The 12,641-nt window shown below is 47.7% G+C and overlaps 1 pseudogene; it reads right to left on the bottom strand.

The window, feature by feature from the left end:
• Positions 1-357: 357 nt before the first annotated feature.
• On the bottom strand, positions 358-1,262 carry LOC102397492 (annotated as a pseudogene).
• Positions 1,263-12,641: the final 11,379 nt, after the last annotated feature.

Here is a 12,641-nt window from a genome sequence, read left to right as displayed (position 1 = left end):
AGGAACTGAGACATAATCCCTGTTTTTCACTCACTGCTTCACATTACTCAGATTATCATGAGAGGTAACATGGGACAAAGGGCAAGTGGGGAACAAGAAGGCATCGGGGAATCCTGTGGCTTTGGCACTTAGTCGTCATAACAACGGTGGTGTTTTATAAATATCACAGTCGCCTGGTTTCTTCTTGCACTGTTAGGACTGATACTTAAGGGAGTGTAGGAGGGGCTTCCCTGGTGGCTCAGCAGTAAAGACGCCTCCTGCAGTGCAGGCAGACACAGGAAACAGGGGTTCGAACCCTGGGGCAAGAGTTGGGAGACAGAGACAGACAGGTGGAGTGGTGCAGTTCTTCACAGCAACTTAATTTTTAATGAGCTCCATTCGCTGCATTTTTCTCATATAAAACCATGTGATGGCTATAGCTGGAGCCTGGGTCCTCTGCAGGGAAACCCTGGGGGTTCTTGGTAAGATGGTCAGTGAGTTCCTGATATGCAGACTCGATGAACACCATATCTTTCAAGAGATCAGGGGTGAGATAACTGTCCGTCTTAGAAATGGCATCAAAAGTGGCCTTGGAGAAGTTGCCCAGGGTAACAGGGCATTCCCTGGCAGAGGTGCAGCAGTGGTCAGTTCTGGCCATCACCAAGGATCTTCTTGGGCACAGGGGCTGAGATGATGCCAGTGCCCCTGAGGGCACCAGCACAGAGCCATAGTGGCCAGTCACCTGGCCAATGTGGGACTTGCAGATCTTATTCCCCCAGTAGCCTCACAGCACAGGGATGATGGAGAGCTTGCAAGAATGATGGCCCCACGAATGGCAGTGGCTACCATCTTAGAGCACTTGACACCCAAACCAACGTGACCACTGCAATCCCCAATGGAAACAAATGCCTTGAACCTGGTCCCCTGGAGGGCAAAAGCATTTGCTTTTGCACAGGCATAATCTTCAAATCTCATCCTTGAGGGATGCTCCCAGGAAAAAGTCAATGATCTCAGATGCTTTGATGGGCAGAGAGAAGAGATATATCTCCTCCAGGGACTTGATCTTCACATCCCTGACCAGGCAGCCCAGTTTGGCAATGGGGAACCACTCGTCCTTGGTCTTGCCTAGGCAAGACCACAGCCTCAGGTTCCACAGCCTCGACCCCGGTCCAATCCCTGTCTCAGATACCGCAGCCAAAGACTCCACCGAAGCCACTGAGGTCTCCCTTTCCAGGGCCCTAGGGGCCTCTGGGCCCTCCCTCAGCACCAGTATCAGCCACCATTTGGTGTTTTTACAGAGAAGGAGCCTTCATGCCAACTTTGAGGGAGTCTCCCATTCCCTGAGGGCTTCCAAGTTGGTTCAGTGATAAAGAATCCCCCTGCCAAGCAGGAGACACAGGTTCGATCCCTGGGACAGAAAGATCCTCTAGAGAAGGAAATGGCTACCTATTCCAGTATTCTTGCCTGGAGAGTCCCATGGACAGAGAAGCCTGGTAGGCTACAGTCCATGGGGTCTCAGAGTTGAGCATGACTTAGTGACTGAGCACAGACACCCATTCCCTGGAGTCACAGAGAAAATTGATCTGAGGACCGCAGGAAGGGTCTGATTGGAAAGCTTTCAAAGTTGCAACACTAACTGAGAGTTCCACCCTCTAGTCTCTTACACAGAAGTCAGAAATAGGATCTTGCTGTGAGGGTATTGGGTAGACATAGTTAAGACCAAGAATTTTGAGCCTTCAGATTCTCCTGAATCTCCTTGCCAAGTAAGAGCAGCTTACTGATCATCAGTCTGGTCTTAACTCATGGTTTTTTAAGGATTTTTTTCCTTTTGAAGAGCTCTTTGACTTCTTGCAAACTCAGTAATGCAGTTAAAAAAAAAAAAAAAGCTGATCTATGTAGGTTTTCGGAGAAGGCAATGGCAACCTACTCCAGTACTCTTGCCTGGAAAATCCCATGGACAGAGGAGCCTGGTTCATGAGGTCACTAAGAGTCAGACACGACTGAGCAACTTCACTTTCACTTTTCACTTTCACGCATTGGAGAAGGAAATGGCAACCCACTCCAATGTTCTTGCCTGGGGAATCCCAGGGACAGGGGAGCCTGGTGGGCTGCCATCTATGGGGTCGCACAGAGTCGGACACAACTGAAGCGACTTAGCAGCAGCAGCAGCAGCAGCATGCAGATTCTGTGTTTTTTGTAGTGGAAGGAACTTTCAGAATGTCTGCTCCATAGTACTGTCCCTCATTCGCCTCTAAGCTCACACTGCTACTGCTAAGTCACTTCATTCGTGTCTGACTCTGTGTGATCCCATAGACGGCAGCCCACCAGGCTGCCCCGTCCCTGGGATTCTCCAGGCAAGAACCCTGGAGTGGGTTGCCATTTCCTTCTCCAAAGCTCACACTAGGCCCCTAAAAATACTCTGAAAGGCTCTTGTCAAGATCGTAAGTTGCCTTTTGATTGATTAAACCGCACTTTGTCTTCCTTGACCCATCAAAGCATATGACACAGCTCATCATCACAGCCTCCTTGAGACACTGTGTCTCCGAGGCTTCCGGGCCACCTCATTCTTGGTTCTCCTGCCTCCTCACTGGACAAGGTTGCCCTGTCTCCTTTGTCGATTCCTCCCATCTTTCTGATCTCACCCTCTTCGCTCTCTCTCTCTACGCATGTTTAAGATGATCTCATCCAATCTCTTAGCCTTAAATATTAGCCAGCCCAGAAATAGTCTCTGAACTCCAGCCTTATGTATCAAACTGCCTGCCTGAAAGCTCCATCAGAATGTCTAATGAGCCTCTCAAACATAAAGTGGCCAGGACAGCACTCATGATTTCCAAAGCCTTCCTCACCAACTGGGTTCCCTCAGAGGTCTTCCTCAATTCAGTCCATAGAAATTCCCATTCTTATAGCTGCTCAAAACTGGCATCATCCAAGACTGCTCTCTTGTGTGAGTGACAGCTAATAATTTTCTGGCAAATTCTGTCAGATTTACCAAGAAAACACTATAGAATCTGACCACCACCAACCATTTCCTCCAATACCACCAGTACAAGCCAACATCCTCTCTCCCCTGGATTATTGCAACATCTTTTTAATTGTGTGGTGGAGGAGACTAATGACCACCCAATGTCATCTTCCCCTTCTTCCTTGGTGACAAAAACCTGGACAATACATGCAACAGGGGAACTATTTCCCAGCTGCCCTGGAAGCTAGGTGTGGCCACGTGGCTCAGTTCTGCCCTCATAATCAGAGGTGCCGCACAGACTGCTGGGAAGACTTACGGAAGGAGAACGAGCTAGCCCTTCCTCATCCTCACTCCTCCTGTTGCCTTCAGAGCGCTCCACGGCTGCAGCTTCAGCGTTCATCATAAAACATGAAGTGTCCATGGAGGGTGGAAGCCAGGCACTCAAGACAGTGAAGCAAAAATATAGAAGAAGATTGAGTCCTTAATCACTTTGTGCTACCCTACTAGCCATAAACTGTGTGCCTCTGGATTTTTTTAATATAAAAATAAGCCTATCTTGGGTTTTCTGTAACACAAAGCAATCAATCATGGTTGATGAATGGATCTCTCTGCTTCTACAGCCTATTCTCCACTCAGCAGCCAAAATGATCCTTTTCAGGTAGAAGTCAGATCATGTAGAAAATAAACTTATGGTTACCAAATTGAAGAGTGGAGTGGCGGGGGAGCAGGAGGGGCTGTGAATTAGGAGTATGTGATTAACATATTCACACTACTCTATACAAAATAGGTAAACCACAAGGACCTACTGTATACCACAGGAAACTATACTCAGTATCTAATAATAACCTATAATGCAAAAGAATCTGAAAAAGAATCTAATATGTATGTATTAGTAGGTATAACTGAATCAATTTGGTGTACACGTGAAACGAACACAACATTGTAAATTAACTATACGTCAATATTTTTTTAAAAATAAGTCAGATCATATCACTTCTGCACTCAAAATCCTCCTATGGCTTTCTTTGTCACTCAGAGTAAAAGCAGAAGTCCTCACAGTGGTCAGTAAGGCCCTAAATGACGTGCCCCCCCACTACTTTTCTGTATGCATCTCCCACTTCTACCCCTCCCGCTCACTCGACTTCTGCCACCTGATTTCTTGCTGTTCCCCAACGTGCCAGGATGCTCTAGCCTCAGGGCCTCTGCCCACCCTCTTCGGCCACCTTCACTCCTTCACTTGCTGCAGCTCAGATGCCTCTCATCCAAGAGGTCTTCCGTGACTGCCCTGCCCACAGCGTGGCGGTTTCTGCTGGCAGCCTGCATCGCGTTATTACTGCCTCTCGGTATACTGTGTGTACGTGTTTGTATTCTGTGCCTCCCTCCCCCTCCGCAAGGATACAAACACCACAACCACAAGCACCGTGTCTGTTTGACTGCTTCTCTATCCCTTTCAGGGCTCAACCTGGAAAATAAAAACATATCTGATGATTTTAAAGAGGGGATTTAAAGCAGAGAACTTACACAGATGAGTAAGAGCCTGAGAAACTACCCATAGAACAATGAAAGGGAGAGAAGAGAGTGAAGATTCAGGGGAGGGTGGGTGAGTGTCAGCGAATCTTGCCCCTGGGCTGCAGCCGTGGCTCCCCGGGGAGGAGGGAGGCAGGATGGGGAACTGCATAGAAAGCCCTCGGGGGAGCCGGCCAACCTCAGGCATCCAAGCACAGGGTCAATGGAGTTGCTTAGGTCCTGAACCTGGAGGAGGCCTGCTGAATATGCCACATTCAGAGGCTCATTTCATATCACACAGAGGGGGCCGGTGTGCCCAGACCCCATTCCCTCTCACAGGTTCAGGGCTTCATTTCTTATTGCTCAGCCATCCCTTACTAACCCTCCTGGGGCTCCATTCCAACCCCCAACCTAAGCCAGCAAAAATGGGTTCGTGGCCTCACTCTCTCAGCCTGTCCAGCTCCTGGCATCAGAGCAGGCAGGCATCTCCCTGAAACCTCAAACCATTTGCTCCTGGGAATAGAGGCTGGGTCACGACCCTCCGAAAAATAAGCCACCCCATCCAAACTTCAACTTCTCTTCCAGCCAGGTAAAGCTGATTGCCTTTGGAAGGTTACCTGCTAACACGCAGCTCTATTCTAATGCCCAGGGGCCTTGGGAAGCCTTTCCAAGCTGCAGCCACCAGGGTCAACCATGGTCTTCGCTCCATGAACCCAAAGGTGAAGAGGAGGGAGTTTCTCAGGACACACGTGTGTGTGTGTGGTAATGAATTTATTTCACAATGTCTTAAATGATGAAATTTATATTCTCAGAGGGGGAAAATATGTGTATTATCTGATTCAAGTTCAAATTAATGAACCACTTCAATCATCAGTATCATAAACAATAAATCATAGTCAGAGACATGCAAGGAGACTCCCTTTAAACTGGAATATTAGTGCTACTAAAAATTCGGTATGCAGAGAACAGCCTCCGATAAGTCTGTCTGGGAAAGTATGGGACTTTTGATACCGGCATTCACCAAGCGATGGCAATCCTAATGAAACACTGCCCTGATTAGGGGATATTGTATCATGTGACTCAGAGAAAGTTCCTTTGCACACTTGTTCCTCACCTGTTCTAAGGGCAGACCTTTTATTCTTTCTCTCTGAGTCTCTCACTCTGGAACTCTCTTAACTTTCTCCCTCTCCAACCTCTTTCTCTCCCTACTGGTCTCTCTCTTCCTATCTTGCTTTGCAGGTGTCTCTGTTTCTTTGTATCTCTGCCCATCCACCTACAAAGCCCTGCTCTTCCCTGTGCCCTGACTTATTCAAATGTCCCTTGCCATGAGCAGGTACTACCAGTTCCAAAACCCTCACCCCCAAACCTGAGAGTCTGACCCCAGGGCCTCAGCCGTGAAACAGGAAAACCATCCTCAGTAACCTTGACAGGGTCAGACCATGTGGCCAAAAGACCCCTCCTTCAGTTTCCCTTCTCCTTCTTCTTTCCCCTGACCCTAAATCCATTGATCCAGCTCCTGCTGCTTCAGGGCATTGACTCTGCGCTTTGTCAAGTGTTCCCCAGGGTTCCTGCCAGCACCAGTTTGGCATTTACTTTGGCATTGATGTTGCCCCGCTGCACTCTCCCAAAGTCACAGTGAAGGAAGGCTGGGGAGGTGGGGCGGGGCGGGGGCAGCAGAGAGACAGAACCTTGTGCAAAAAGCTTTTCCCGTGTCACCTGGGGGCCCCATCTCCCCTTAATAGACAACCCAGAGGACTCCAAGCCCTAAGCTTAGAATGCCTCTCAGGAGAATGGGGGGGGAGAGCATCAGAGAGCTGGGAATCCACGCAAATGGACCTCCTGGCCCTCTCTGCAGGCTCCCCTGAGCTGCTTACAGTCTTCCTTCAGGTCTCATCCTCTGTCCTGCTCCTTGAGGCACTCCTTTCCCCAAGACTAGCCCTGGGACGTTACAATTCAATTAAATTGAATCAAACGTACAATGTGTGCACAAGTTCACAAACAAAACAGATACACAGTACACACATGCCACACACAAAGATACCATACCACACACTCACAGTGCACACACAGACACAATACACACAAACATGTAAGATGCACACACGTTCTCAGACACAATGCACGCATGTGCACACCAGCCTCCTTGCACTAACCCCACAGGCTGCAGCACCTCTCTTTCTCTGTCTTCCCTCTTCCTGTCCTGTTGACTCTGCGGCATTTATCTAATGCTCGCACTCTGCCCCACACCCACTGTCCTTGGACCATCACAGACCTCATCGCTCCCTTCTGGCCTTCCCTCTTACATTACAGGCTAGAGTGTTCATTCCATTGAACTTTAATCAAGATGAGAGGGTGAGAACGCAGTCATATCTTTCTTGTAGACTCAAGAGCTCAGCATCTCCTCAAGGCCACTCAGCAAATAAGGGCAGAATGGGAATTCAAGCCCAGCCACTCTACCCTAGAACCTGTGCTTTGCTACCTCATACACAGGGTCCTGATCATCCGGTGGTAAACTCCAAGCCACAGCTCATAGGCCATCCCGTCTACCTTCCTGCCTCCCTAATGGCTGACCTCCAGCTGCCCTGAAAGGACAGGCAGAAATCCGCCCCACCTGGAGAACTCTCTTACACCCCTCCATCCAGGAGCTCTCCAATGTCACAGTCTCTTCGCCTTTGACTGCCAGGAGAACCCCCTCCTCTCCAAATAGGGTCAGCTCGGCAGCACTGGTCCCTGGGAGGCACCGGCCAGAGAACAGGGGACTCATGGGGAGCCTGGGAGAGAGGGTGGCAGGGAGGCTCTGAGGCTCAACATCAGAACCTTGTTGTGAACACGCATTGTCTACACTGCCTAGGGGTCTCCTCACCCTGAAATTGGACCCTCCCAATTCTCCCCAGCCCTTCACTCGAGCACATACATGCACACACACACATATGTATACTGGCACACTACCCCTAATACCCCAGAGAGTAAGAAAACTTCACAACAAAAACAACTACCGCCTCGATTCCTGGATCAGGATGATCCCCTGGAGCAGGAAGTGGCAACCTGCTCCAGCATTCTCACCTGGAAAATTCCAGGGACAGAGGAGCCAGGAGGGCTACAGTTACGGGGTTGCCAAGAGTCAGACACCACTGAGAGACTGAGCACCCATTTTCTAGAAGAGTAACAGCTTTCATCTAGGAGTAGATGGATTGTTGTTTGTGCTGTTTTGTTTTGTTGCTTAAAAATACATTCTGAGAATCTCTGACAAGCCTTCTATCAGAAAGTCGAGTTTCCCCTGGGCAATAAGACAGAAAGAACTAAACTCGCCCCTGTGCAGAATGGTGCCTGATGTGTGGTAGCTCTCAACAAACACTTGTTTCCTGAATGAGTGAGGAGAAAATGTGAAAATAATTACGGAGCAGGGGGCTGAAAGCCAAGAGCCCAGGGTACTGGGGGGCAAGGAAGAGAAGTGTTGTGGGAGGAAGAGAGGCTAGAGGAGGAGGTTGGTGGGAAATCGTGTCCCCCACAGCCCAAGAGCTGCACTGTGGGTGATTCATCCTCATAAAATTGTTTATCATCCTGTGATGTCAACACAAACCCTCAGCAAGAGCCTGTCTCACACAATAGCTTCATGCTGGGGATGCTGGAGTCGGGGGGTGGAACTCAGAGAAAGGGAACTAAGACTTGCGTTTGGGGAGATTGAAAGCCCGCGGAATAGCTATGGAGAACAAGATGCCAATGAGACCAGCATCTGCAGGAAAAGGAAATCATAGGGAGACTGATTGTGAGACCTGGGGCTCCAGTGGTATTTAGGGGTGGGAACTCGACTTCCATATGTTATTTTTCATGTCATAGAAGGAGATTAAATTAAAGAAGTTTGGAGAATGAGAGACCCCCAGCCTGGACATGTGCATGCGTGCTAAATTGCTTCAGTCATGTCTGACTCTTTGTGACCTCATGGACTGTAGCCCACCAGGCTCCTCTGTCTGTGGGGATTCTCCAGGCAAGAATACTGGAGCGAGTTGCCATGCCCTCCTCCAGGGGATCTTCCCAACCCAGAGATTGAACCTGGGTCTCCCACATTGCAGGCAGATTCTTTACCATCTAAGACATCAGGGAAGCCCTAGCCTTAAGATAGATGTATCTATAAATACCAAACCATAGCATGTATCCAGAAAACAGAGTCACAAACTTATAGTAAAAGGCAAAGCCAGAATCAAGACATAGTCTCTCCCCCTAGCTCCTCCCCTCTCACTGCCAGTCTGACATATATGGGTGGAATGACACCCACCTAAGCCCCTTTGCTTCTAAGTATCTCTGAGTTATTAAGGAAGCAAAATCCCTCCATGTATCCAGCTGGTTCCTTCCTTGTTGCCAACTCAAGAGAGGGAGAGAGAGTGAAATTCTACCCAATACAGAATTAGAGGGAACCAGGGATCGTGGCCATTTGGGAGCATTTTAGGACACAACAGCCTCCCAGGGTTCCTGGAGTCTCAGCAGGGAACAGGAACCCTTGTGTCCTTCATACTCCACTGGGCAGCTTTTTTCCCCCACCCCGTGAACTAACAGGAAAATTAAAATTCTGTTTGTCCAAGTCATTTCCATGAGTAAATTGGCAATTCATGTGTCTGGACTTGCCTCTCTGATGCCTCCAGGGATTAAAGGGATGGGTCAGGAGGGCTGGGAGTTGGCAAGGACCTAGATCCGGTTCAGGTACCATCAGTACTTTAGAACTGGCCCTAAGGGCCAAAAGTAGATGGAGGCAGAGAGGTAAGCTGGCAGCCCCCTTCCCTCCTGCTTAGGACTCCATCTTATCACAGCCTCCCATAAGTACCATCCCAGGCTCCAAATAACTCCCTCCACTTCACATTTATGTCACCCTTCATTTATAGAGGTCCCCAAAATCAATTCCACCAAGCTGATTGTCCTGGTTTTGTCTCTCCCCTTCTATATCCAAGATCCACAATAAACAGCCTCTAGGTTGGCAGTCCTAAGCTCACGCACCTCTTTCTAACTGCTTCACAGTTTCTTCCTTCAGCGCGTCCCCAGAAGGAAGAAACCTATGAAGTTCCCTCCCCCACAATTTCCCATGATCTAAGGATGCGTCAGCCCTCCATCCCTTTAGGGTGAAGGAACTTAGCTTCCACTAAATATGGCCCTGACTTTGCTAGGTAAAACCAAGTCCAAGATATGCAATGACAAGGTGAGAACAGCTTTGTCACCAATAGATTGGAATTTCTACATCGAAGTGGCCATTATCCTCTCCAAATAAGTCACTGAGTGACGAAGCGCTTATTCCAAAAGAGCATGCAATGGCCAATTTCACGTGGAATCTAAAAGAGTCGAACTCAGAGAAAAAGACTGCAGAGTGGTATTTGCCATGGGCTGGGGGAAATGGGGTGATATTGGTCAAAGTGTACAATTTCCTAGTTATAAAAGTAACAAGTTTGGAAATCCAATGTCCAACATGGTGATTATGGCCAATAATACCATATCATATACTTGACTGTTGCTAACAGACTGGATCTTGAATTTTCTCACCACAAAAAAAGAAATGAAAAGCTATATGATAAGAGGGAGGTGGTGGTTAGTACTATGGCAGTAATTATTTTGCAATATATATGTATCAAATCAACACACTGTATACCTCAAACCACCTTAAACTCACATAACGTTATTATATTTCAATAAATTCTGGGGGTGGAGGACTCGAACATTTATTGCTCTAAAAATGCTTGTAGAAGCTTCCCTTTTAAAATGACCATTTGAAGCTCTTTTGCAAACCGCTTACTCCTTGGAAGGAAAGTTATGACCAACCTAGATAGCATATTCAAAAGCAGAGACATTACTTTGCCAACTAAGGTCCGTCTAGTCAAGGCTATGCTTTTTCCAGTGGTCATGTATGGATGTGAGAGTTGGACTATGAAGAAAGCTGAGCGCCCAAGAATTGATGCTTTTGAACTGTAGTGTTGGAGAAGACTCTTGAGAATCCCTTGGACTGCAAGGAGATCCAACCAGTCCATTCTAAATGAGATCAGTCCTGGGATTTCTTTGGAAGGGATGATGCTAAAGCTGAAACTCCAGTACTTTGGCCACCTCATGCGAAGAGTTGACTCATGGGAAAAGACTCTGATGCTGGGAGGGATTGGGGGCAGGAGGAGAAGGGGACGACAGAGGATGAGATGGCCGGATGGCATCACTGACTTGATGGACGTGAGTTTGAGTGAACTCCGGGAGTTGGTGATGGACAGGGAGGCCTGGTGTGCTGCGATTCATGGGGTCGCAAAGAGTCAGACACGACTGAGCGACTGAAGTGAACTAAACTGAACTGCAAACCATGCAAAATAGAAAACACTATGTTGGTGTCATCAAGCCCTATTTTCATTTTTCTTTTCTTAATGTTTTAATTGTGTTTTTATTTATTTTAAAATTTCAGTTTTTTAAATATAAGCAATGCATAACACATGAAATAGTTTTTATTTTTTAATCAAAATATAGTTGATTTACAATGTTGTATTAACTATTATTGTACAGCAACGTGATTCAGTTACAGATACATGTTCGAGCTAAGTCATTCAGTCATGTCTGACTCTTTGCAACTCTATGGACTGTAGCCCTCCAGGGTCCTCTGTCCATGGGATTCTCCAGGCAAGAATACTGGAGTGGGTTGTCATGCCCTCCTCCAGGGGATCTTCCTGACCCAGGAATCAAACTCGCACCTCTTACATCTCCTGCATTGGCAGGCAGGTTCTTTACCAGTAGCGCCACCTGGGAAGCTCTACACACACACACACACACACACACACACACACACACACACGTATATTCTTTTTTTAATATTCTTTTCCATTATGATTATCATAAAGTATTGAATATAGCTGTCTGTGTTATACGGTAGGACCTTGCTTTTTACCCATTCTATGTAAGCTTACTTCTGTCAAGCACTATTTTCAATCTAAATCTCTCTCCTTATGTATCTCACCATTGGAGCTTGATGTCATTTGACTATTTCCAAACATCAACTCAAATTTCACAGGACTGCAATGTGTCACCTGAGAGTATTCCAAGTCTGGGACATTTATTCTCTCAGGCATTTTTCTGGTAAGTCCACTGCTCTGCCTTCCGGTCATGCCTGGTGCTCTTGACCAAGGGGACTGATCAGCTTGCATCTATTCAGGGAAACCAATCGTTACTGTGCTGCTCACAGGGCCTTGGCAGAAGGACCAGTGAAGTCAGAGTAGTCAGGGTGAGACGACTCATGTCATGACAGTTTATACATGTGTCTTGGAGATGAAAGGTGCTAGGAGCTCCTGGAGGAATCCGGGTCGTTTCTTTTCTCTGAGTTCTGTGCTATCTATCTCTTACCCTCTGGGACAAGGCTCTGCACCCAAGTACCAGAGAAAGAACATGAAGGCATGAGGACAGTCAGACATACAATCATTAGGACCTTCCACAGCAGGTCCTGGGAGGACAGCCTCTCAAGCTACCCAATACAAGGGGTAGGAGTATGTTTATTAGCCATCTAAGGATAAAACAAATAACCCTTTCTGGAGTAACGCCTGCCTCTTCCATCCTATGCCTTCCTACTCTGTCCCCATGTGCTAGTGCTAACTGTTTCAGTCATGTCCAACTCTTGGCGACCCCATGGACTGTAGCCCACCAAGCTCCTCTGTCCTTGGGATTCTCATTAAGAATATTGGGGTGGTTGCCATAGCCTCCTCCAGGGCATCGTCCCAACCCAGGGATCAAACCCGCATCTCATAAATCTCCTGCATTATCAGGTGGGTTCTTTACCACTAGTGCCACCTGGTAAGCCCACTTGAAATGAACATTAAATTTAGGATACTTTTTAAAAATTAATGAGAAGGTCTTTACCACCCAGATCCCTGCCTTCATTCCTGTGAGTACACCCCCTTCAATCCCCGGGTCTCAAACAAGAGAAAGGCAGAGAGGGCTGGAGCTGAAGAGGCGTTTCCTGATGTAAATTCTGAGACAGGAATCCTGCGGGCCAGTTTCCATCTGAAAAGAGCCTGGCCCCATTGTGTTTTCAATGATACACCACAGAGAATGAGAAGACCCACTTCTGTGTATACATCCTGCAAACACACACATGCGGACCTGCCTGCATACACATGCACACACACACACACACACACACATACACACAATGCTCCACCTGGATTCCCGTCCTCCCCATCAAGTTCCCCCATGC

The sequence above is a fragment of the Bubalus bubalis genome, chromosome 4, assembly GCF_019923935.1.
Source record: "Bubalus bubalis isolate 160015118507 breed Murrah chromosome 4, NDDB_SH_1, whole genome shotgun sequence".
In the NCBI taxonomy this organism is placed as follows: domain Eukaryota; kingdom Metazoa; phylum Chordata; class Mammalia; order Artiodactyla; family Bovidae; genus Bubalus; species Bubalus bubalis.
The sequence above is the reverse complement of the archived record's forward strand: the minus strand, read 5'-3'. Positions and strand labels throughout refer to the sequence as shown.